Source organism: Heptranchias perlo, chromosome 3 (genome assembly GCF_035084215.1).
Source record: "Heptranchias perlo isolate sHepPer1 chromosome 3, sHepPer1.hap1, whole genome shotgun sequence".
NCBI classification, from domain to species: domain Eukaryota; kingdom Metazoa; phylum Chordata; class Chondrichthyes; order Hexanchiformes; family Hexanchidae; genus Heptranchias; species Heptranchias perlo.
Genome location: NC_090327.1, coordinates 67997735 through 68022855, shown reverse-complemented (window position 1 = coordinate 68022855; position 25121 = coordinate 67997735). Strand labels below are relative to the sequence as shown.

At 42.4% G+C, this 25121-nt stretch overlaps 1 long non-coding RNA gene across 1 annotated transcript in view; it reads right to left on the bottom strand.

Annotated features, from left to right (window-relative positions):
* Positions 1-601: 601 nt before the first annotated feature.
* Positions 602-25121, bottom strand: part of LOC137315315 (uncharacterized) — a 189889-nt gene continuing 165369 nt past the window's right edge. Inside the window, exon 3 of the long non-coding RNA XR_010961368.1 lies at positions 602-2208. This is a non-coding gene — a long non-coding RNA (uncharacterized lncRNA). The remainder of the gene's footprint in view (positions 2209-25121) is intronic.

Here is a 25121-nt window from a genome sequence, read left to right as displayed (position 1 = left end):
TATTTTCAGGTAGGCCTGTAAATGGGCGAGCATCCTGCCCACCTGAAACAGGCAGGACACTGCTTAAATATGCATATCAAGGCCCCACGCCAGGTGTAGGACCCTGTTTGCAGTTTGTCAGGTACAAACGCATTGCGCATACTCAACTTATTTGTACCAGGCATTGAATAGCCTACCTAGTGGTCCTTAAAGGGACGGCTCAAAAAAAGGCCCAGGAAACTTTTAATTATTTTTTTTGGTAGGCTCAGGAGGAGCAGGACCGCTGAGCTGCGACGGAGTCCCCACTTGATACCCACAGCTCCCCACCAGCACAATAATGAGTCTGGGCCTCAAAATGGCAAGGGCCTCACATCAGCACCAACCGGTGGATGGCCCAACCACACCTTCAAATTCACACCTGTTTTGCATGTTAATTAAAAATTGCCTCTGTTGTAAACCAAGAAAATTAATTGTAAGTTATTTGAATGTAGAAGAAGCATTGGGTGATACAAATAAGCTGAAAGCTATGATCATTTGGTAGTCCTTAAGACATTATGTACATTCCATTTCAAAAATGAAAGGATTGCAAACATGGTCAGGATCAAATTATTTTATTGTTCTTATGGTTAATTGCTATGTACAACTTAATAGTGATTGAGAAATGAAGTTTTTTGTCAACATACATACAATGGAGTTTTACTTGCATTAAGTTTACATACATTATATTCATATTTTTTGACTGCAATTTTTTTGCTTGGAATATTACAAACATACATGCAAATATTATGAGAAGTTGTACATACACATATTTTGCTAGGTGATTTTGCCATTCTACATCAGATCCTCATCACTACTTCGCAGGGGGCAGTCTGTTGTTAGCAAGAATACCAAATCAATTCACAGAAAAAAAAACAAAGAAAGATTTATCCAAATTTACACAAAGTACAGATGTACTTTGAGATAGCATTGAGCAAATAGTCAATAACGAGAACTATAATGAGGCTTATTTCAAGAACACAGTAAGAATTCCCGAATGTTTCCTTGGCACTGGGATCCTAATAATGGTGAAAGGTCTGTGGCAACAAATTTTACCACAATTTTGTGGTTCACTAAACCATTCAAGTCACTGGGGATTAGTAACGTTCTGACACCAACATGATGCACTACTGCCCTAAGATCATCATTAAAGGGCCACTTTAAGTTTTATGTCTTCATAAAAAAAACTTTGCAATTTTGTTTTGTTTTGGGAGGATGAAAAGTCAGAACAGCTGTCTGTCATTTTAATCATGATGACAGCACAGGTAAATGAGGCAATGATGCTTTTGACATGTGTACCATTATATTGTGTGTTTACCAACAACAACAATTTGCATTTATATAGTGCCTTTAATGTAGTAATATGTCCCAAAGTGCTTCACAGGAGCGTTATCAGTCAAAATTTGATACCAAGCCACATATGGAGGTATTAGGACATGTGACCAAAAGATTGGTCAAAGAGGTAGGTTTTAAGGAGTGTCTTAGAGGAGAAGAGAGCTGGGGAGAGGCAGAGAGGTTTAGGGATTTAATTCCAGAGCTTCGGGCCGAGGCAGCTGAAGATCCGGCCGCCAATGGCGGAGCGGTGAAAATCGGGGATGCACAAGAGGGCAGAAATGGAAGAGCGCAGAGATCCTGCAGGGTTGTAGGGTTGGAGGTTATAGAGATAGGGAGGGCGAGGCCGTGGACAGATTTGAAAACAAGAATGAGAATTTTAAAATCGAGGCGTTGCTGGACCTGGAGCTAATGTAGGTCAGCGAGGGTGATGGATGAACGGGACTTGGTGCGAGTTAGGATATGGGCATCAGGGTTTTGGATAAGCTCAAGTTTATAGAGGATGCAATAAAACAAGCTTGCCACTACTTTTTCATGAAGGCAGTGCACTTTTGAGATAAGATCCTGTGACTTTGTTGCCAATGAGTTTCCCATTAAGGAGCTATTGCACTGTCTGTGTGTTATTGAGACAAAGGCCAGAGTTTCCTGCTTCTCTGCTCACCTGACTGTGATTTTCTGTTCATTAGAGTGGAGAGTGCTTACAGTTTGGCAATTGAGATGCAATTGCATTAATCTTCACAAAGAGTTAGGCTATACATTAGGAAGTTTCTCTTTTCTCAGAATCATCACCCTCTGGAACAGATTATTGCAGCATGTGGTGAGCAGTTCCCACAATCTTTCAAAAGGTTGCTGGAGAAATTCCTAAAAGAGAAGACATTTCCAATTAAAAAGGATAAGTTGCCAGTTAGTTGCAATTAAACGGATTTATGGATTATTGCAGTCTTCTGGAGATTGTTTGATTCCCTTATGGAGTTCTAGAGGAATTTTTCCTAAATTGGCCTCAAGTTTTGTCCTCTCCTATGAGATTGTGTGATTAGGGTGGGTCAGCAGTGTACATGGCTGCACCATGGGGTGGGTTTGAGGGACTGGATGGTCTTTTTCCTGTCCTTCTTTCCATATGTTCAGATGAACTTTAATTCACTGATTTTCAGCCAATCAGAGACTTATATTGAACCTCCAGAATTGATGTGAGATACCCTGTGGCAAAGGAAATAGACACGTAAAATATGTAAATATAAAAGAAATTTGAAAAATGCATAAACAAGTTAGAATAGAGTATATTTAGCAGGAAAAAAGAAAAAGGAACATTGGGATCGATTTTAACCTGGAGCAGGTTTCATGCGGGTAGGGGGTGGGGCAAGTGTGAAATGGCACTTGCAGGCCTAAGTTTCAGGCCTGGGGTATTTTAACTCCCAGGCCTCATTTAAATACCACCAGTCCATTTCCTGCCCAGAATGGCCGCCCGCTGGCTTCCGGATAAGTGGATGGGGGAGGGGGAGGGGTGGGGGGGATTAAGAATGTCTCGTTGGAAGGGGGAGTCTGGGGCAGGGGAGGCCATGACTTTCCTTGTGGGGCCTGGAGGAGTATTGCTGCTCCACCTGGCCCCACAAATACCTGGAGGATCTTTTCATCCTTCCCACCAACTGCCAATCTGCTCCAGCCTGGCGGGAAAGTCACGGTAGCTTCCCCACTCAGGCCTCAGTTAAAATGCCATCAGGGTAGTATTGTCATCATGAGATCCCAATTAACATTAATGCACGAGGGTCCTGCCGGAATCCAGTGGATGCCTCATCCGGCGCCAAAACCAACGGCGTTAAAATTGGAGAGTGGCTGGAAATGAAACTGCTCCATTTTAACTGCTTGCCTGCTCCGTTCCGGACTAGTGGGAAGGGTTAAAACTCCCCCATCATGGGAGGGAGGGAGCAAGTCAGAGTTTGGGGCTTGGGGGTGGGGGGGGAACGCGGGGCTGATCGTGGCAGGGGAGGCTGAAGGCTTCCTTGAGTGGCTGTGGGGAGCACTCCTGCTGCTCCTGGCCCTCAAGGAGTACGGTAAAAGGCACTTAACTTCTTGAGCTGGCAGTTGCCGCCTCCCTTTCGCTGATAGGTTTCCCGAGCCCTGGGAAACCTGCGCGGCAACTGTTAAATTTAAATCAGGCTCCAAATTGCACTGTGGGCACCTGATTTAAATATGTTAATGAAGTGCCCCACCTCTCGAGGGCGGGACACTCACACAACATGAAACCCATCGCTGTAAAAATGGGCCGGGGACACGTTATTTGTTTAAAAAATGTTAACCTACCCCCAACCCTCTCCCGTCCATCTTGGGGTCAGAGATTAATATTGAGGCCAAAGTGTTTTAAAAAATGTATTTTTATTTAAAATTGTTTTTTTTAAATGTTTAGTAAAATGTGGTTAAATGATAAAATAATAAAGTGATTCATGACATAGGATGGGCTTTATTATATTAATGATAGCATTTGTTTCTACATCAGAGTGGGGCTGATAATGCAGTCTCAGTGTTGTGGCAGCAGAGGACTGCTCTCTGGGTGCCTGTAGTGCTTTGAATGACCTTATGTTATAACACAAGCTCATCTCCATTACATAATATTACAGCACTCCTGGCACACAGGAATGATGTTTGTTACCGAGAGCCAGCAGCTCTTAAAGGGCTGCTGGTTGCTTTAAGCTGTACTGCTGCTGAGGAGTAGAACTGGCTGCCAGCAGAACAGTGCACTAAGTAGCACCTTTCCATGCTGCAGGTTTGGAGATTGTGCTGCTGTAAATGCTGGAGAGAAGGATTTGAAGCAGAGAGGCATTCCCTACTAAAAAGTAATACGAGAGCATCTTGGATGGAGGTAGCAGAAAGAGGGAATACTGTTTCACTTGTGGCCAGATCCTGGCAGCAGGAATGTTGCCAAAGTATGTGTGCTCTTACTTAGCTTAATTTTACAATATAAATACAATGCATCTTAAATGCATTGGTAATATTTCATATAGGGAGAATGTACAGCACTTTGGCAACTGTTCGCCTACATTTCAAAAGCACAGACATGCCCTAAAGTTAGTAAGGTATTCTGTATTGCTGTATACTGTGTCTCCTGGACCATGAACCGTGACAAAAAACATATACCAAGCACATAGGCAACATAAGGCACCTACATGCTGCACAGTCACATCCTATACATAAGGTGGCTGCTGGCCATGGTCTTCTTTTGTCACTAGTTGATGCAGCTTCTTCACCTGTTCTATGGTAATAGGCCTTTGTACAATAAGATTATATTAGGTATTATCAGGTCACAATAAACTTGGATATATAGCCCAGCCTCTACTGCTGCCTGTTCAGAACCAGTAGATATAGAGGGATGGCCAGCAGAATTTAGTCAAACCTCAATTACCATTCCCTCAACTAACACCCACATTTCGCAGATTAGGTGCAGCTTTAAGAAGGCGTGAATAACTGCAGTAATGAAATCCAAGGACTCCATGAAATGAACAATGAAATCTTTGGGTAAACATGCAGCTATTTGATGCAACTACCAAGCAGATTCCTATGTAAGGAACAGGAACTGAAATGGCAGAACGGGTCAACCATCTAGCGCCTGCATTATATGGACGCTGAGCTCCAGCAATGCTATTCAGGCACTCAGACCACATTATGGGGCGAGGACCTCATTGTTTTGAGGCCTTAATGAACAACAAGCACTTCCTCACAGCGCTAACCCGTGCTCTTTGCAATGCATGCACGGTGGGCCTTAGGGTCTGATAATACGGATCTCATGCACCGGATGTGTATCAGCACTATGGGCATCAACATTGCATTATCAGTCCCAACTGAAACTTTAAAAAAAGGTCATTCCAGGGGATCCTGGAATTCCCTGAAGCTGTCAGTGCACTAAGGGTAAATAAAATTGTGGTATAGGATATATTGTTTTAGAAATTTGTTTACTGTTGATTTCTCATTTTGTAAATCTTGCACTGTATTCACAACCACCTGATATACCCAAAAGAATAATTAGCTGAACATGTGCCATTTCACACATCAGAAGCTCTTGTGGCTGATTTTCTTCCGAGACTGTTGCTTGGTTACTGGAAAAAAGTTCAAATATAATACAGCTTCATGACGGTTGCAATAATCTCTCGGGGTGGCTTTCCAACTCTGTTTAGAAAAATACATCACTTTTCTGTGTAAAGATGGCTTGTAAAGAACATTATTGTTTAATTATTTAGTGCTCATTAAGCTAAAACTATTCATGTGAGCTATATATTTTGACGAGCATGATCTTTGCTAAGTATTTGCTAATTTTTTTCTCTTTGGGGAGAGAAAACAGACAAAGGAGATGTTTGTTTTAACTCACAACCAAATGATGCCATGTTGCATTTGATCTTTTTTAATAGGTTAGCATCTTGAGTTTGGAAACAAATGAAAAATGTTTTCCCTATACGTTTTTCATGGAGGTCTTTAAGGCCTCTTTTATCCTGTTCTATGCATTAAAATAATCTGCAGCCCTTATTTATTACTCATTACAAAGTGAAAAATGTTGGCCATTGATGAACTCATATTTGAACATGCATATGACACCAATGTAATATTAAATGGAACTAGTTCAGCTGTTTTGGACATAGTTATGTATTTCTTATATTTTATGTTTCAGGTTTCTTCCAAATGCTCACAAAATTGAAGTAGGTAATTAAATGTGGAAAATGTGAAAGGTCTTTTGTCATTTAAACCATTTCAATTGATTATGTGCGTATTCTCAAACTGTTTTATATCATATTTCATTTTGATTTATGATCATATTTCAAAACATCTTCCTGTTCAATTTTATCGGATTTATCCTATTTTCTGGATTACAGCTACTTTATTATCCCACTGCTTCCTTGATCAACCACCTCCACCCCAACTAATGTACAGTAATTCATTTCATATCAAAGGTGTAAATGGTTCATATCATCCATGTGAATACATTAGTTTGTAAATGGGCTTGCACTTTATGTTAATATAATTTGCAACTTTTCTATAATCATCTGTAATTGACTTACGCGACACAACCAGGCTGAAATTGGTCTTCAGCGGTAGTGTGAAATGGGCGATAGTGAATTGGCAGCTCGTTTTACACCACATCTGGCGTGGCGTAAGACTCCAACTGACATCATGTTAAGATGGGCTGCCGATTTAGCACCTGTTTGCGCTACCACTGAAGACCAATTTCATCCCCAACGTATTTACCTGTCTTTTGATTTCCTTTATTTACCATTACTGTTCTTTTTATTTTTAATTGTTTCTACTTTGCTTTACCTGCATTTATTATTTCACTTTAGACTTGGTACTGATTAGGTACATTAATAGCAATCCTCCACTCTAGTATTCTATTTCCAGATCAACTTCCCCTATGAAGGTTTCTGAGTGGATTTGACAAGATTAAGGCTGTCATTGATGTATATTCTTCTGCACCATCAGTCAAACACCAACCAACAGATTTGTCACTTACATGCTTGAAGTTAATGTAATAGAATAATAGAATGTTCTTTAAGGCAAAGCATGTGAAGGACAAGTTTTAAAAAGTGCATGTTGGGTATCCTTCTTATTGGTTTGATCAAAATAAATTATCGTACCAGCTCGTTGGGCTGGAATTTTCTGGATTGCACTTACGTTGAAATTCCACCAAAATTCCCGGCATTCTTGCTGATGACAACTTATGTTGACATTTCCTGAGAATCTTATTAGCATAAAAACTGACATTAAGCATGCGCAAATCAGCAGAAACAATCAGGGAAAGCACAGAATGTAACACCATCTTCCTTCCTTAAGTCCCTCATCTTATTGATATGATGAAATTAAAGTTTAAAGCCATCAAACCATCATTTATGCACACTAAGCACAGGATGTTTAACAAAATACAATTGTGGAAGCTTTTCTCTTTTTAATGTAACAGATTGTGATGCTATAAATAAGCATTCAAACATATAGAAACTGCGGTGCAAGTCTCAGTGAAGAGAAACTACTAAAAAAAATCGTTATAAAACACCAGAAGTAGCGACTTTAGGTTCTGCTGCGCCTAAAATATTGGGCGTAAATTTACATCCATTCAGAACTGGCATAAATACAGGAAACTTGCATTCTCTGTTTTTTTGCCTGGGGGCGGGGCTATGTTAATGAGTTAAGTGGGGTTTCGGTGGAAGTAACTTGGGAGTGGTGCAAATGATCGAAGAAATTTGCACGTAGCGATGTTTCCGTGTAAAACAGGAATAAATTAATTATGCACAAATATCCTCAGGAAAAGATCGTGCAACTCTGTTGATACACCATTATCATGCCAAAAATTTCCAGGAAATTCTTATTTATAGAGTGCAAAGGTATCTTCTTGTTACATATCATATTTACATAATCATTAGCATAAATGGAAAGACTGTAGGCTAATATTTTTTTGTGATGGGCTATGGGCTAACCACTGGCACAATTACTGTCCTGTCACTGCTATTCTGCAGTTACCACTGATTCCAGTAATGAAATAGGTATATCTTATACCAATGATTTCGTTCATTTTAGATCTTAAAATTTCTGAAAACCACTGATGGAAAGAGTTGAGAGGCATTTGCACAGTGTACATGAGTAAAGCACAGTGCACATGAGAAAAAAACATTTTCCTATTTCTATGTAATCTGCATCCTCAATTGCTGTGCCTAGACAGAATGCTCGTCATGGGGAAAGATGAGAACACATTATTTTGCTGTTAATAAGTAGATAATGCAGTGATAAATGCTGCTTTTCCCTTAAAAATAAGGAAACTCAGGAGCAAATGGTAATTCAGGTGACTCCTCTCTGACTATTCCATTCCACCCCCAGGAATTGTAACCCATTACACCCAGAGTGGGCACCATGTCAGACAGGTAAATAGATCACAAAATCAGGCAGTAACTATACCACCCACAAGAAATTCCCAACCCAGCATTGTGTGGATAATCGAATGGTAAGTTGTAATTTGCATTTCGATTATTTTGTTGTGCTCCAGGAAAGAAGTGATGAATTCTGTTTGCGCATATTTTTGAAATGGTGCATAACTAGCACTGTATTTTCCACAAGAATATTTTATTCTCAAAAATGAATTTGTAACACATTGTGTCCTAGATTTTATATGATAAAAAGTAGAATTCAAAAGTCGATTTTATATTTAAAGAATTTCTTGAGTCAGTGTAAGTGATTGCAACACTGGGGAAATGAACATTTTTTCCCACTTTATACTTAGCAGCAGTGTAGAAGAGGGTTAGTTGCAGAATGAAGTTTGCCTTGGGGTTGCTCACACAATGGGCAGAGCTTTCAACCTTGCTGGGGGTGTAAAATGGGCGGTAGTGGTTCGACCACCCATTATACAGCCTGCCCGAATTTCCTTCCCATTGACATCAATCGAATGGAAAATCAGGTGGGGCATATAATGGGCGGCTGACCCACTACCGCCCGTTTTACGCCCCCAACAAAGTTAAACGTTCCGCCCAAAGAATTTTCCTCCATTTGCCAATATCAGCAAAAGAGGTTTTATATGCATGCCTAATTTTTTACTAACAGTGAACTGAGGAAAATATATCCCAACAAATCTCAGAAGAGCACCTCAGTGGATCATTGTGATGTTTCACTTTTCTGTGTAGGCTTCTTTTATTTAGGGGTGATTTTCTTGTTTCTACTACCCTGTTTGTGCCTAAAAACAGAATGGTAATGGGATTAAAATTGTGTGGGAAGCAGAACTGTCAACTTACCGTTAGTTGTCTGCTCATTCTGTTCTACATGCAGACCTCGATTTAGATGGCCAGAGCTCTTACTGGAAACTCGTGAGGGCCAAATGAATAAATGAGACTTGCCGTCAAATGACATAGCAAAAGGATAGGGCTCTGGGATTTGCACAGATTGTAGGATTCCCCCAAATCCAAGGCGTCATTGACTATACCCACATCACCCTGCGGGTTCCTTCACAAGACCCCATGACTGTCATAAATCGCAAGGGCTTCTACTCTATTAATATGCAACTGGTGTATGCTGACCAGCAGCGCATCATGCAGGTTTGTGCCTACTTTCCTGCCAGCTGCCATGACGCTGATATATTGTGGCAATCCTCCATTCTCCACAATCTTTGCCCCTGCACAGCAAGTGAGAGGCTGGCTGCTTGGGGATGAGGGCTATCCGTTGCATACATGGCTCATGACACCTCTCAGGAACACATACTACTCAGCCAAATTACATTACTGTCAGATCCATTGGTCAGTAGATCCCTGATTAAGCAGACCATTGGAGTCCTCAAGCAACAGTTCTGGTGGCTTCCTGCAATACAGCTCAGAAAGAGTGTTTCCTATGATAGTGCTTTGCCGTATGCTGCGTAACTTTGCTCTGCAACAGGGACAGCACATGGAGTCACCATTGGGCAAGGACCCTTTGCATGATGTTGGAGAGAACAATGATGACATAGAAGATGGTGAGGAAGTGGGAGGGGTCCAACAGTTGTCTGCAGCCAGAACTGTTCATTAAAGGACACTTCAGCTGAACAGTCTCTGTTCCTGTGCATTTACAGTCATTCCCAACATTTCTCCCAGTCCTTCCCCATCCCCCCTTAAGCGAACCCAAGATCAACTTTGATATTCATGTTCACTAACATTTCAGGGTCACCAGCTACTACAGGAACACTTTCTCCATAAATATATTTTAAAAAGGATTATAATTTTACTGGCTTACACAAGGTCTACATACTAATTATACCCCAGGTGTGAGCCCCTAGTGCCTGTCTTAAGAGCCCTCTAACCTATTCTAGTGCTTCTACGAAGTGCTTCTCTAGTGGCTGCGACATGGGAGGTGAAAGGCTGCTGTGTCAAGGGCTCCTGAGATGGCAACCTCTAGGAGCTATTGATTGAGGAGATCATAAGGACTCAATGTTCTGTCATCCTGCAAGATGGCAACATGTTCCATTCCCATTGTAGGACTGCCCCTGCTATCAGGCTGCATCTCAGCACTCCTACTGATCTGTGGAAAAGCAGACTGCAGGACATCTGCAATGTGATGGAAGCTCCTATCCATTTGGTCTCCAAGCCTCTCCAAGGAAGGGGAGATGCTTGAGCCCAGAATCTGTACAATATAAGCATCCTTGAGAGATGCTACTACAGATGCCACGGATTCCTGCAGGGAAAGCCCAAGTGCAGTGTCCATTGAGGTGATCACATACTTCATGGTTGACTACAGAGTGTTGATGCCATACATCAGAACCCCTCACAAGTTGGTAGTGGATTCCTCCACACTCTCCGACATCTTGTGGAACCTCCCTGGCAGGCGGTCCAATGCATTGAGCAATTGTTGATACACAGAAATCATCCTTCTTTTAAAAGTTGGGCCCTTAAAGTTTGCACCTTTGTTCTCTTCAGCAAAGCTAGGACACAAGGTTGTCCTCTGATGAGCTGTTTCCTGGACCATCCTTTCCACCTGCACTTGCTCTTGGTCACTCGTGCTCGCTGAATCACCCAGTGTGGACCCCTCTAACTCACTATCGAAATGACACAAGGTGCCGATTTCTGTGCTGGTGATTAGAATAGCGAGAATGAGCAATGTTGCATCTTCAGGAGGTTTCTCCACCTCGGGCTGTGCAGCTGCAAGGCCCAAGTTGTCTGATGTATCTCAAAAAATGGGAGAGGGACAAGTGTTAGCATATAGTGGTGAGGGTACGTAGTATCAGATGAGTGGCAGCGCAATGCAGCACCAGGTTGTCATGCTGTGTGTGTGAGTGAGAGACGGAAGATGCCTAACCACCCTGCTGTGCGTAGCTCCAGCCTGGCCATCTTCAATGTTGTGTGTTCTCTCTTTGCCAATAATGTTGACGGCTGGCTCTTCCATTGGTGTCAGTGTCTATAAGTGGCAGGATCGCCTTCTGTTTTGGACGTCTCCGTCCTGTTGTGTGCCAACTTCTCATGCAAGAAAAGAGGCATTGCATTAGTATGTGTCCTGTTGAAGGGTTTTCAAGGTGCATGAGGCAGCTTACCATAGTGTGCATGATGGCAGGAAGAAGCAGCAAGTGTGGCCAAGTGGGAGAAGTAGCTGGGAGGACTGTAGCTGGTTTTGAGGCTGTGAGTACAAGTAGAAAGAAAATGCAGTGATGTCCCTTTCTGATTGGAGGAGAGGCATGCGAAGAAGAGGAGGTAAGGATTGATAGTGCTGGAGCTGATGTAGTGTGGTGCAAGGCTGTGCAGAGAGTATGAACAATGTGACAGGAGGTTTTATGTTAGCAGTTATATGGTGAGGTCATTACAATTTTTTCCAACACTGCAACTAGGTCCTGGGGACAATGCTTGTGACATTTCACTTTTCTGTCACTTTCCTCCATTGTTGCTGAGAAGTTTGTCCGGCCACCTATCATGCATCGGAGGGGAAAAGGACCTTCTTCCTTCTGTTTACTTGGTCAATGAGCACCTCCACTCCTGCATCCGAGAATCTGGTTGAAGCCACCCTACCTGCTGTTCCAGAACATTGCTGTCGACTGTCTACCATCGAAAAGTGCACCTCCCCTTTAAGGTGATGCAGGCTGCCTCTAAATTGCAATTGCTGCACTGGATTTCCCAAACTCCCAATTGGCAAGTTGCCTATAGGGAGCATGATTAGCGCTGGCAGCCCGTCAATTCCATTTAAATTGGGCCCGTCCATGAAAATGCCCCACCCCCCCGATTTACTCTGCATACCAAAATCGACGGTATAGATTTTCTAAGTCAGGCTACCTAAATGAACACCAATGAAACCCAAAGTTTAGTCATTTTCTCTGTAGCCTTGCATCTGCTGGAACCCAGAGGTGAAATCATTGGTTTTAAATCCAGCTTTTCCCTCAAAATAATTTTTAACTAGAAATATATTTGTTCAACTTTGACGGGTGATGTTACTGAGGTGGAAGTAGGCGGTCTTAATGATGGAGCGGATATGGGGTCAGAAGCTCATCTCAGGGTCAAATAGGATGCCAAGGCTGTGAATGGTCTGGTTCAGCCTCAGACAGTGGCTAAGGAGAGGGAACGGAGTTTGTGGCGGGGACTGAAGACAATGGCTTCGGTCTTTCCAATACTTAGTTGGAGGAAATTTCTGCTCATCCAGTACTGGATGTTGGACAATCAGCGTGATAAATCAGAGGCAGTGGACGGGTCGAGGGAGGTAGAGCTGGGTGTCAACAGCGTACATGTGGAATCTGACGTGTTTTCAGACAATGTCGCCGACGGGCAGCATGTAGATGAGAGACTTTATGATATGTAGACAGGTGCCATTAAAAACGATGCATGTGTTCACTAAAATTATATGGGTGGCAGGAATTAAAATAAACGTGAACTGTAAATCTATTAACAGTGCACTTTTAACTGACATTTGCTTGGTGCCCCTGTCACAGATTATTGAACTAAATGAGGATTTATTTTCTCCTGATCTTTCCACACCTCAATTTTCCTGTTGTTCTAAGCCACTCAGTAGCATATATCCTTCTTAGATTGAGAGGGAAAGGGCAGGCCAGAATTGCAGACATCTTTATATTCATCGTCAATCACAAATTTTGATCATCCAGGAAGAGATGACTTGAGAAGGTGAGTTGCACAAAGTCAGGTTCTCTTTCACCCAAGATGGAACAAATTTCTTCCATTCAATGCTTCATCCAGCAACATGTCCAAGAACCAATAGAACAACATAACGGTGATACTATTTGCTACAGCATGACCTGTAATAGTTAACACAATATTTATATTCCACTCATTTACAGGAAAACAACATAAACACTTGCATGGATGCACACCTCAGCAATATGCAAGAGTTTAATCTGGCATTAAAGATCCTCCCCTATACTATGTACATTCCTAATCAGACATTTGGATTGTGGTTCAGACAGTTTGCTTTGATATGCAATTATTCTGACTGTTCAATAGTTTTCCCTGTTACCACTGTTTAAAGTGGCAACAAAGTAAAGTCTGAAGCATATCTGGTGCGGTCAACTTCCATCCAAAAAGGTACGCTTCCTTCAACCCAACTTTTTAAACTTGCGTCAAATTGTAGCTAATTATTTAGTTTAGTTTTCATTTGCTACTGCTAATGGTTATTAATCCAAAAGCAAAGTGCACCTGCATGGATATTTCTTTTGTTTCTGATAGTAAATAATAGTGAGGTTTCTCGAACATTTTTAGCTGCTAGGTCTTGTCTTGTGAGCTGATCAACTTGTAAGGATCAGCCTTGGACCTTGATCTGATCCATAGACTTGAAACTGGGTCTTTTAACAGTGATACTTAAAAACAAAATCAAAAGATAATTTTCAGACAGTTGGGCATTAAGCCATTTTGGATACTAGTTATGCAGAAATAAAGTACCGTTTAGTTACCACTCAGAGGTGGCACACTACAAATGCCAAGTCACACCATCATAACTTACTGCTGGAAGTAAGTTAAGACACTCAATCAATGCATGGCTACAGTAATCCTAAAGCACCTAAAAGAGTAGTTTTGATCTCTATTAAGTTACGATGCAGTACCACACTGGCATAACTGTTGCAAAATGGTAACGATAGCACCATAAAGTCCAACTTTACAGATCCTGAGATGGTCAGAATTGAGGAAAGGACTGCTTCATTAAGTAGAGGCTTATGATAAATGTCAGGTTCATAATTCAGTAGAGAACCAAATTGAATACAAAAAGCACAGAGGAGAACTGAAAAAGAAAATAAGAGGGGCAAAGAGAGTGCATGAGAATAGATTAGCAGGTAACATAAAAGGGAACCCAAAAGTCTTTTATAAACATATAAACTTGATTGAGTTCTTTGATGAAGTAATGGAGAGGTTTGATGAGGGTAGTGCGGTTGATGTTGTGTAGATGGACTTTCAAAAGGCGTTTGATAAAGTACCACATAATAGACTTGTTAGCAAAATTGAAGCCAATGGGATTAAAGGGGCAGTGGCTGCATGGATATGAAGTTGGCTAAAGGACAGAAAGCAGAGAGTAGTGGTGAACGGTTATTTTTGAGTCTGGAGGGAAGTGTGCAATGGTGTTCCCCAGTAGTTGGGACCACTGCTCTTTTTGATATATATTAATGACCTGGACTTGGGTATGCAGGGCATAATTTCAAAATTTGCAGATGACACGAAACTCGGAAATATAGTAAACAGTAATGAGGATAGTAACAGACTTTAAGTGGAGATAGAGAGACTGGTGAAATGGGCAGACACATGGCAGATGAAATTTAACACAGAGAAGTGTGAAGTGAATCATTTTGGTAGGAAGAATGAGGAGAGGCAATATAAACTAAATTGTACAATTTTAAAGGGGATGCAGGAACAGATCCCTGGGCGTGTATGTACACAAGTCTTTGAAGGTGGCAGGACAAGTTGAGAAGGCTGTTAAAAAGGCATACGGGATCCTGGGCTTTATAAATAGAGGCGTAGAGTACAAGAGCAAGGAATTTATGCTAAACCTTTATAAAACACTGGTTAGGCCCCAGCTGGAGTATTGTGGCCAATTCTGGACACCACATCTTAGGAAGGATGTCAAGGCCTTAGAGGGATTGGAGAGGAGATTTACTAGAATGATAACAGAGATGAAAGACTTCAGTTACGTGGAGAGACTTGAGAAACTGGGGTTGTTTTCCCTAGAGCAGAGAAGTTTAAGGGGAGATTTGATAAAAGTGTTCAAAATCATGAAGGGTTTTGATAGAGTAAATAAGGATTAACTATTTCCAGTGGCAGAAGGATTGGTAACCAGGAGACACAGATTTAAGGTAATTGGCAAAAGAACCAGAGGCTTCATGAGGAAAAAAAAATTTATGCAGCGAGTTGTTATGATCTGGAATGCACTGCCTGAAAAATTTGCAGGGCTATAGGGAAAGAGTAGGGTAGTGGGACTAATTGGATTGCTCTTTCAAAGAGCTGGCGGGAGCACGATGGACTGAATGGCCTCCTTCTGTGCTATGATTCTATGTGAAAATTGCGGCCGTCCAAATATAGGTCCAACGACTTTAAGGTGTTCTCAAGGAAGGTAATCATTTTTCTTTCAACCCAGTTATTATGAGGTAATCCCGTGCCATGTGGGCTACTAAAAGGAATCATTGGGGTAGATATTCATCCACCTGCTGAGCGGTAATCTGGCAGAGCGGATGGAATGAAAATCAGGCGGGTTCTATACTGGACGGGCGATCCACTCTGCCACATTACCACCTACGTGATGAAAATAAAGATCTGCCCTATTAAGATTACATCACTTGCACTGGTCATTATCTCTGATTTGCTGCTGCAGTTAACACAGTAGCAGTTAATATTCAAGAACTCAACAATGTATAAGTAAGAATTTACTCCAACAGATGTTGCTATCTGAGCTGGGTAAATATTCCCTGGTCTATTACCCAGGTATGTGCACAGTATGTAATATTACAATGGTCAGAGCATTGCAAACGGTAAAACACTTTGAAAAAACACTGCAGATTTCAAACCCAATGAAATGAACAGAGCTTTTCTGTAGCAATGAGACATACAGCAAGAGGTTAGAGATTTTTCCAGATACTGAATGTCTCTGAAATTAAGCAATACTTGAAAGGCCTGAGAATATTGTTGATTCATTTTGAGAAGAAAGTTTCTGAAAGAGGGAAGAGCGAGATGGATCTATATGGCTTTTAAAAAGAGTTCTGAGAACTTTGAAGTGGAAGTGTTCCATTCACATATTGGGGAGCTGCAAATATTTGTTGCATTCAAGACCATACCTATCACAAAAGTAAACAAATACATTTTCCACTCTACATTCATTGTTAGAACAGTGAAAGCAAGTATATGGGCTTTCTTCCACATCAGACAGTTTACAAGGGTACACTAATCATTGAAATAAAAACAGAGAATGCTCAGCAGGGGCAGGTGGCAACTGTGGAGAGAGAAACAGAGTTAAGGTTTCAGTTCGATGACCTTTCCATTCTGATGATGGGGTGGAAACCCAGCAAAAACAGGATACACCTCAATGTGCAGCCCTGAGTGAGTACAATTGTCATTCTAGTGCAAAATGAACACTGAAAAAGCAAATTCAGAGTCTGACTATCCAGACTCTCACATGAATAATGGGTGAGTTACTGAAGGGTAACAGGTGCCGATGGAACTGCTCTCCAGAAAAAAATTATACCTTTAGGAAGGAAAGAGGCATGTGCACTGCATTTATGTAGTGCCTTTCACATCCTCAAGATGTCCAGATAAAAATTGTAAAGGTAAATAAATTTATTAACTTAAATAATCATCCAATCTCCCTAACTGAGACAAAACTGTTTTAACTGATTGTTAGAAAGGCTATGAGGAAACAGAAGGATAATCCATATTTATTGGTCTTGTTACTTTATTCAATCATTACATCACTACATCCTTCGGGAGATTCTGCACATCACTCACACCTGTATAAACTCAGACCCTGATCCCACTGGAAAGTTCAGTGGGAAATCTAGTTCATTTCTTTTTGTTCACTTTGTGGTAGAGCATTTTCCTCTTTCCCTCTCCCTCCTCCTCAGAGCACTATTAAGGCTGTGAAATATTGTTATGTCCGAGAAAATGACCTGTTAAAATCTTGAGGACAAGTACTTCCAGATATGTTTCTCTTTTTAGAATAATGCTAATTGTTGATTCTCTGTGACATTTACATATTGACCTCAATTCTAACAGTGCTCAGAATTTGAAATGATAACGCCAAACACTTTGCTTAAGCCTCATTTGATAGAGTGGCCCCAAAGTTCCTCGGGGCCGGGGCATTCTGCTGGCCAGGACAAAGCAGGAAATAGGGTGGGACCCATTAACGGCCCAAGAGAAACAGCAGTGTGGCATCATTCACTGGAAATCCTGCTGGTCCTACCTTCCGTGTCCCCAGCACACTGTACGCCAGCAAGATACAGGCATATACTACATAGGAATGGCAGAAGCAGGGCTTACAAGGGTTAATAGCCTGGTAACACTCCAATTCTGAAGTTCTCGTCCAGTGACATTGGCTCTCTGATCAAGGCGGTGATTTCACATGCTCTCTCCATTTTCCAACCACAGCTACAAGCTGTCCAGCCCTGTGCTTTTCTGCCCCCACCCCTCTGGCTGGTGCCTATGATGTGCTGATACTGGCACAGGTGCCTGCCAACATCATGGAAATAGCCTGACCCTAGGAACTCCATTGGGGTCAGGTACTTGGGTCACCAATGACCCACTCTACCATAGTTATGGCGGTGGAGCGGGATCATTGGTTTTGGGCTCGGTGTACTTAATAATAACCAGTAATAATAGGACAAGTCAGCAACTGTACCAGCAGTTTGCCTTCCATCAATTTATCTCTCTCTTTCTCTCTCCAGTCTTCTGGGTTTTGCTTTATAGATCTAACTTCTCCCTTCTCTTCCCTTGGGTTGAGAGGAACCATAACTTCATCTTTCCACAGCTCAATCCTTCAGGATTGCTACAATAGCATGAAGAGAACAGCATGGAATACGGGAGGAAAATATCTTAAAAACAAATTCCTTGTACAACAAAGATAGAAGTTAAGACAAGCATCATTCTAATTATGTTTTATTTGTTTAGACTTCAACGACCATGCTAGCTTATGGTATGTGGTTTATGGTTCTGTTAGGTCACCGGATGACACTTCTCCCTCAGTGAACACATAGGCCCCAATATTTCATTAGCATTGAAGTTAGATTGATGATGAGTGATGGTGTGCTACAGTAATCAATAGCAAAGCAATTTCAAAATTACTTTTTCCTGATAACATTTCAAGCATAAAAGGTACTATAAACCATGCACGCTTGTTTCATGTCAACTGATTTTAATTTTTTCTTTCAAGCCGCATCATAATTAAAAAGTTGACTACATTATTAAGAAATATTGGACACAGAATCATAGGAATTACAACACAGAAAGCCATTTAGCTAATTATGTCAATGTAGGTGCTAGTTCTTCAAATGGACCTGTTTACTCTAATCCCATTTCCTGCTCTTTTTCAAAAATCTATCCAATTCTATACACAGAGGCAGTATGCAATTCCCTTTTAAATTATGCTATGCTTTGCTTCTCAATGGTTTCTCATGGGGTGAAAAAAATTAACTTCCCTCTACATATCCAATGTCTTGTACAAATTCAACTTTACTTCTTTGCTTTTATCCTTCATGCTCCCAACTCTGCAGACAATTATGCCATGAAGGCACCCACCCGGAACCTTTGCCACTTGCCTCGGTGAACTTTCCAGTTCAGCGCGAAGTACCCTACCTTAAATCTCATTGATGGATGCCCACCCAACTGAGGGTGCATCTGGGACACAGCAATAAAGATAGACAGTCTAGCAAGTGCCAGGTCGGGAGGTACTGGGCTCCCCCCTTCGGAAAGAACCTGTACATTGTGCCTATGACCACCTTACATGGAGGACCGCTTTAATAAATTTAAAAAATTGTGGCTTAAATCCTGGCCTGGACCTCCAGGTGGTCCCCACGTTCACTGGTGGACCAGGAGTTCAAATGGTCTAACTAGGCATACCTCTAGTGACCGTAAGCCAGGTTCCTCTGAAGACCTGGGGCATGAGGATATCCCAGACACTTGGGCGCAAAGCCAGAAGTCATGGTACACATAGGAACCAAAGATATGGGAAAGAGTAGGTTGTAAGTCTTTCAAAAAAGCTTGAAAAGTTAGGTTCTAGATAGGTCTTTCCGGATTACTCCTGCCCAATGCACTGGATGAGTTAGGTTCTAGATAGGTATTTCCGGATTACTCCTGCCCAATGCACTGGATGAGTTAGGGTAGGAACAGATCAGATACATCAATATGTGGCTAGAAAGATATTGTTGATGAGAAGGTTTCAGATTCCTAGGACTTTCGGGCAGGTTCTGGGGCAGATGGAAGCTCTATAGAGGCGATAGCTTCATCTATACTGGACTAGCACCTATGTTCTTGCAGAGATGGCCAATACAGCAATGCAGTAAGATTTGAACCCTTATAACAGAGGAGGGACAGATTTTAGATCATGTAGGAAGGTTAAGAATAAATATAGTGAAGACCAAAAGCAGACTAAAATAGTAAGATCATGGCGGTTGTGGAGAGACACACCTTGGGGCAGATAGGAGAGAGGACAAAGAGAAGAGTGAGTAAAGAATAAGGAAAAAGGGAAAAACAAATTGAGGAGTTTGAATGGATCCGGGGCTGTAGTATTATATGCAAATGAGCAAATAGTTAAAAATAAACTTAAGGAACTAGAGGCATTAATTAGAATATAGGGATATTGAACCATAGAATGTTACAACACAGAAATAGGCAGCTCGCACATTAAGTCTGTTTTTCTACACATGAGCCAGCTAGTCTAATCCCACTCTCCTACTTTGTCCCTACATTCTTTAATATTCCTACTTTTGAGCAAAGAATTTAAAGATTCTGTTTCAAGAACAGTTTGTGGCAGAGAATTCCACATAACCACACTCCATTTAAAGAATTATTTTCTACCCTCCCAACTTCTGAAGTTGGAAAAAAGCCCAACTTCCCAAGTCACTCTACATAACTGTAACCCCATATCTCTGGTAGCATACTACTAAATCTACACTGCACCTTTTCCATTGCTTTTATATCCTTCCTATAATGGGGTGCCCAAAACGGCACACGGTAGGCCTGCAGCTGGGCTCTGCTTTCCTCCTTCTAATGCTAGAAGGCCTTTACTGGAGGCATCTCTGGCAGGGCCTTGTTAATAGCCCTGTACATTAAATTTGGGTGCTGCTCAGGCATAGCACACTTTGGGCATGCTATGCCCAAAGGACAGAGAGGGACAGAAACATTGGCCCAAATTGAAGAAAAAGAGGGAACCAAAGATAGAGGTGTTGGACTGGAATTGAGCTAATTCCATTGGGATAAAAGGGGATATTGCCCCAATTAATTGTTTTAAAAACATGGCAGATCAAATGGCAGACCAGCAATGGGCCATATTTAAACACAAAATGGATAATCTGCAGGTTATGCACAATCTGACTAATGAGGATATGTCAAAGCCTGGAATTCCATGAGAGGCTAAAAAAACTTAAAATGTTTTTAAAACTTTGGAGGTCCTTGCCAAGGCCCAGAGTCTGAGCCTCATTTCTGTCCCGTGGACTTATGGCGGAAGTGTGCTGGAAAGGCCATGGATTTCCAAGCCCCACATTTTTATCCCTTGGACCCAGTACAAAGCTACACACACCAGTGGAATTGATGAAGATGGTCTACCCAATGCTGACGACACTCAGTTCTATCTCACTGCCTCGTTTGTTGACTCAAAGGCCGTTCTGATATCAAGATCTGGATGAGCCAAAACTTCCTCCAGCAGAATGTTGGCATGGCAGAGGCTATCCCTGGACCAGCCACATAAATACTGTGGCTACAAGAGCAGGTCAGAGGCTGGGTATTCTGCGGCGAGTGACTCATCTCCTGACTCCCCAAAGCCTTTCCACCATCCACAAGGCACAAGTCAGGAGTGTGATGGAATACTCTCCAGTTGCCTGGATGAGTGCAGCTCCAACAACACTCAAGAAGCTCTACACCATCTAGGACAAAGCAGCCCGCTTGATTGGCACCCCATCCACCACTGTGGTTGCAGTGTGTACCATCCACAGGATGCACTGCAGCAACTCGCCAAGGCTTCTCCGACAGCACCTCCCAAACCCTCGACCTCTACCACCTAGAAGGACAAGGGCAGCAGGCACATGGGAACAACACCACCTGCACGTTCCCCTCCAAGTCACACACCATCCTGACTTGGAAATATATCGCCGTTCCTTCATCGTCACTGGGTCAAAATCCTGGAACTCCCTTCCTAACAGCACTGTGGGAGAACCTTCACCACATGGACTGCAGCGGTTCAAGAAGGCGGCTCACCACCACCTTCTCAAGGGCAATTAGGGATGGGCAATAAATCCTGGCCTCACCAGTGACGCCCACATCCCATGAACGAATAAGAAAAAAAAATCCCCTTCAGCCTCTGACAGCAGCTATGTGCTTCCGACCTCGCTTCTATCAATCTGTGCTGCTGCCATCTCAAACTGTCAGGGAGTGCATAATCCCCCATATCCATTCTGTTACCAAAGCTACCTTATTCCTTAGTCTATGTTTTATCAACTCAAGGCTTGAACTCTCCAATACCCCACTCTCCGGCCTCCCCACATCAACTCTCCACTGCAACAAGTATCCTCAAATGTACTCCCACCTTTCTAAACTCTTTCCAACTACTTTTCCTCAACCCAGCATGTCAAGTTCAAATTCTTATCCTGGTTTCCAAGTCTTTCCATGGCCTTGCCTCACATTACCTTAGTGATCTCCTCTTGGCTCACATTCCTGCACACCCCTCCACTCCTCTAACACTGGGCTTCATCTTGCACATTTCTCCCTCTACTGCACCATTGGTGGTCACTTATTCCGTCACTATACTGCCTCTGGAATTCTGTACCAAGTTCTCTCCGCCTTGTCACTTCCCTCCCTACTTTCAAAAATCTCCTCAACATTCTCCTCTCCTTCGTTTCCCTATCATAGCTTCTCCATTCCTCTCCCCTTTCCCCATGCTCAATACCCACCGTATCACTTTCCTCTTCTTACAATAAAGTGCTCCAAGATGTCTTCCTGTATGTGAGGAATGCTATATATTTGCAAGTTGTTGATATTGTTGTTATCATGTACAGCATCAGAAAGCTGTGGCTGGATTGCCATTTCTCTACAAGATTATGACTGGATCAAAGAACTGCTCCTGCTTAAGCCAAGCCTTCATGTTTATGTCAGGAAGACAATGACTCAGCATTCCATACCAATTTTAAAATCCATGTAGAGTGCCAATGGCAACATTGCACATATTGCTTTTTCTGCCTGTGAAGCTCTCTCTCTCTCTCTCAGACAATGTTCAAGTCCTTTTTCTGTTTCCAGGAACCACCAGGGTCAATTTTATGAGACACATGTCCTTACAGTTACCTCCTGCTGCAATCTGTTGTCATGCCATCTAACGTATGAAGTAATTATCAGTGCTGTTTTCTTGGTAAACTCTTTAAAATGTCCGCAACATGTTTTTACAAGGCTGCACTGGGTTTCAAATCTTTTTGTCTGGTTTTTCATTAATGAAAAGATGTTTCTCTCTGCCAAAGCTATAATGTAATAAACATTCTAACCTAGAAAAGCAGAGCTGCTTATGCAGTGAAAGTGTTCAGCTTACTTTCATCCCTCTCTATTGGGTTTGCTTGTAGTATGAATTACTTTTGCCTCTTTTTTTTGAAAGCTATTTCCTCCCCTCTTCTCATCACCTATGCCTTTTCCAATCTATAGCCAAAAATTCCATGATCAGTGTTTAATTAAGCATAAGACAGGATCCACAAGGTATCACAACATGCTCAGGAAGTGGAGAAACAGGGTGTTAATTTACACCAAAAAGCTTTGCACCTAATTTATTTCACTATTTTTATTATTACATCTTTCCTTTTTGAAATTTAATTTTACTTCTATTGTGAATTTGGTTCTTACAGTTTAGTTTTCTGGTAACACTGATGCTTTGTAAAGGGTTCAGAAACAGCAGTAAAGATGAAACACTTTGTTATGGTGCTGTTGGAGCCATGGATATGTGATGTATAGAATATAAGGTCAATAATGTAGACTGTTATGTGGGATTGAAATGGAATTTCGGAATATTAACTTCAGGAGTCAGCGAGAATACTTTTACTTTTTGCAAATTTTAAATTTGGCGATCCACCTCTATGAGGAGTGTAAATAAACTGAAGTGAATATATGAACTCCAAATGTACACAGTCTGAAAAAAGGATAAGGCTCAGTGGGGGCGAAATTGGGCCGTGTAGCAACCGTTTTGTAGGCGCTACATGGACACCTAAGCTCAGAAAATGGCATCCAAGATGCGTGCGCACCTAACGACTGCTGGCAACATGTAGAGTCGGGAGATTAAGACGCGAATCAGTGTGCAGCGCCGATTTGAAGCAGCCGGCGACATTTTGAAACTCCACGCTCCCGCCAGCACACAATCTTATCCTCGGAGAGCTGAACAGGGCTTAAATGGCATGGAGAACCCCTCTCCGCCCGCCACCAGCACTATTTAAAAGGATCATGCAGAAGTTACAGATTAGTTGCTGGATTATTTATTCTGGCTGCTGGTGCAATTGTACCTGTTCTTGGAAGTTTCCTCTACTTGGCTAAAGTTGCAATATTCTATGGAGAGTGGTCTGGCTGGTCCTGCAGTACCTTTAGTGGCATTTAAAATAGTGTGCTGGAAAAAGTTGCTTCCAGACATGGATGGCCTGCTTGGACTCCCTCTGGGAATTGAACATGACTGGGAGCATGAAGAGAGGCCACGCAGAGCAGGACAAGCTGCTAGAAGAAGGAGCAGGAGGAGGAGCAGGGCACTCAGCAGGAGGCCATGTCCAAGGAGAGTCTTCAGGGACCAATTCTCTTACCTCAGCTTCAGCGACAACCAGTCCATCAGATGTCTGTGGTTCACTAAAGAGGTCGAGACTAAAATTTGTCAACTGCTGCAGCCACAACTGTAGCCTCAGAGCAGGGCAAGGACAGCATCGCCTGTGACTGTCAAGGTAACCGTGGTGCTTAATATTTACGGCTCTGGCTCCTTTCAGGCTACTGCTGGAGATATGAGGAACACCTCGCAGTTTTGCAGTTCACTGCTGTATAAGGGAGGTCACTGAGGCTCTGTACGCACTCAGAAACAGATTCATCTCATTCCCTCTTGACAGACACAAGCAGCAGAAGCGAGCATGAGGGTTTGCTTGCATTGCAGGCATCCCCATGGTGCAGGGTGCCATTGACTACATGTATATTGCCATGAGTGCTCCACATCTGAATTTGGCCATATTCATGAATAGAAAGGGATTCCACTCCCTCAATGTGCAGCTGGTGTGTGACCACATGCAGCGCATCATGCAGGTCAATGCCCAATATCCTGGCAGTAGTCATGATTCCTTCATCCTGCAGGAGTCCTCTATGTCACCTGTATTTCAACCAGCACGGCAAGTCAAAGGCTGGCTATCAGGCGACAAGGGTTATCCTCTTGAAATGGCTTATGTCTCCGGTTAGGAATGCACGCACGCACATGCCTACAACATGAGCTATGCTGCCACATGGAACATCACAGAGTGCACCATAGGCATCCTCAAGCAACACCTCTGCTGCCTGGACCACTCTGGATGAGCCCTGCAGTACTCAGCTGAGCGGGTATCAAGATTTGTCGTTGTATGCTGCACAACCCCGCCATTATGAGGGAACAGCCCTTGCCATCACCTATCAGGCGAGAGCCTGAGCAAGAGGAATCACAGAATCATAGAATCATAGAAAGGTTACAGCACGGAAGGAGGCCATTCGGCTCATCGAGTCCGTGCCGGCTCTATGCAAGAGCAATCCAGCTAGTCCCACTCCCCCGCCCTATCCCCGTAGCCCTGCAAATTTTTTCTTTCAAGTACTTATCCAGTTCCCTTTTGAAAGCCACGATTGAATCTGTCTCCACCACCCCCTTGGGCAGTGCATTCCAGATCCTAGCCATTCGCTGTGTAAAAAAGTTTTCCTCATGTCACCTTTGGTTCTTTTGCCAATCTGTGTCCTCTGGTACTTGACCCTTCCACCAATGTGAACAGTTTCTCTCTATCTACTCTGTCTAGACCCTTCATGATTTTGAATACCTCTATCAAATCTCCTCTCAACCTTCTCTGTTGCAAGGAGAACAACCCCAGCTTCTCCAGTCTAAAGTAACTAAAGTTTTTTTAACCACTTTCTCAACCTGTCCTACCACTTTCAACGATTTGTCCACATATA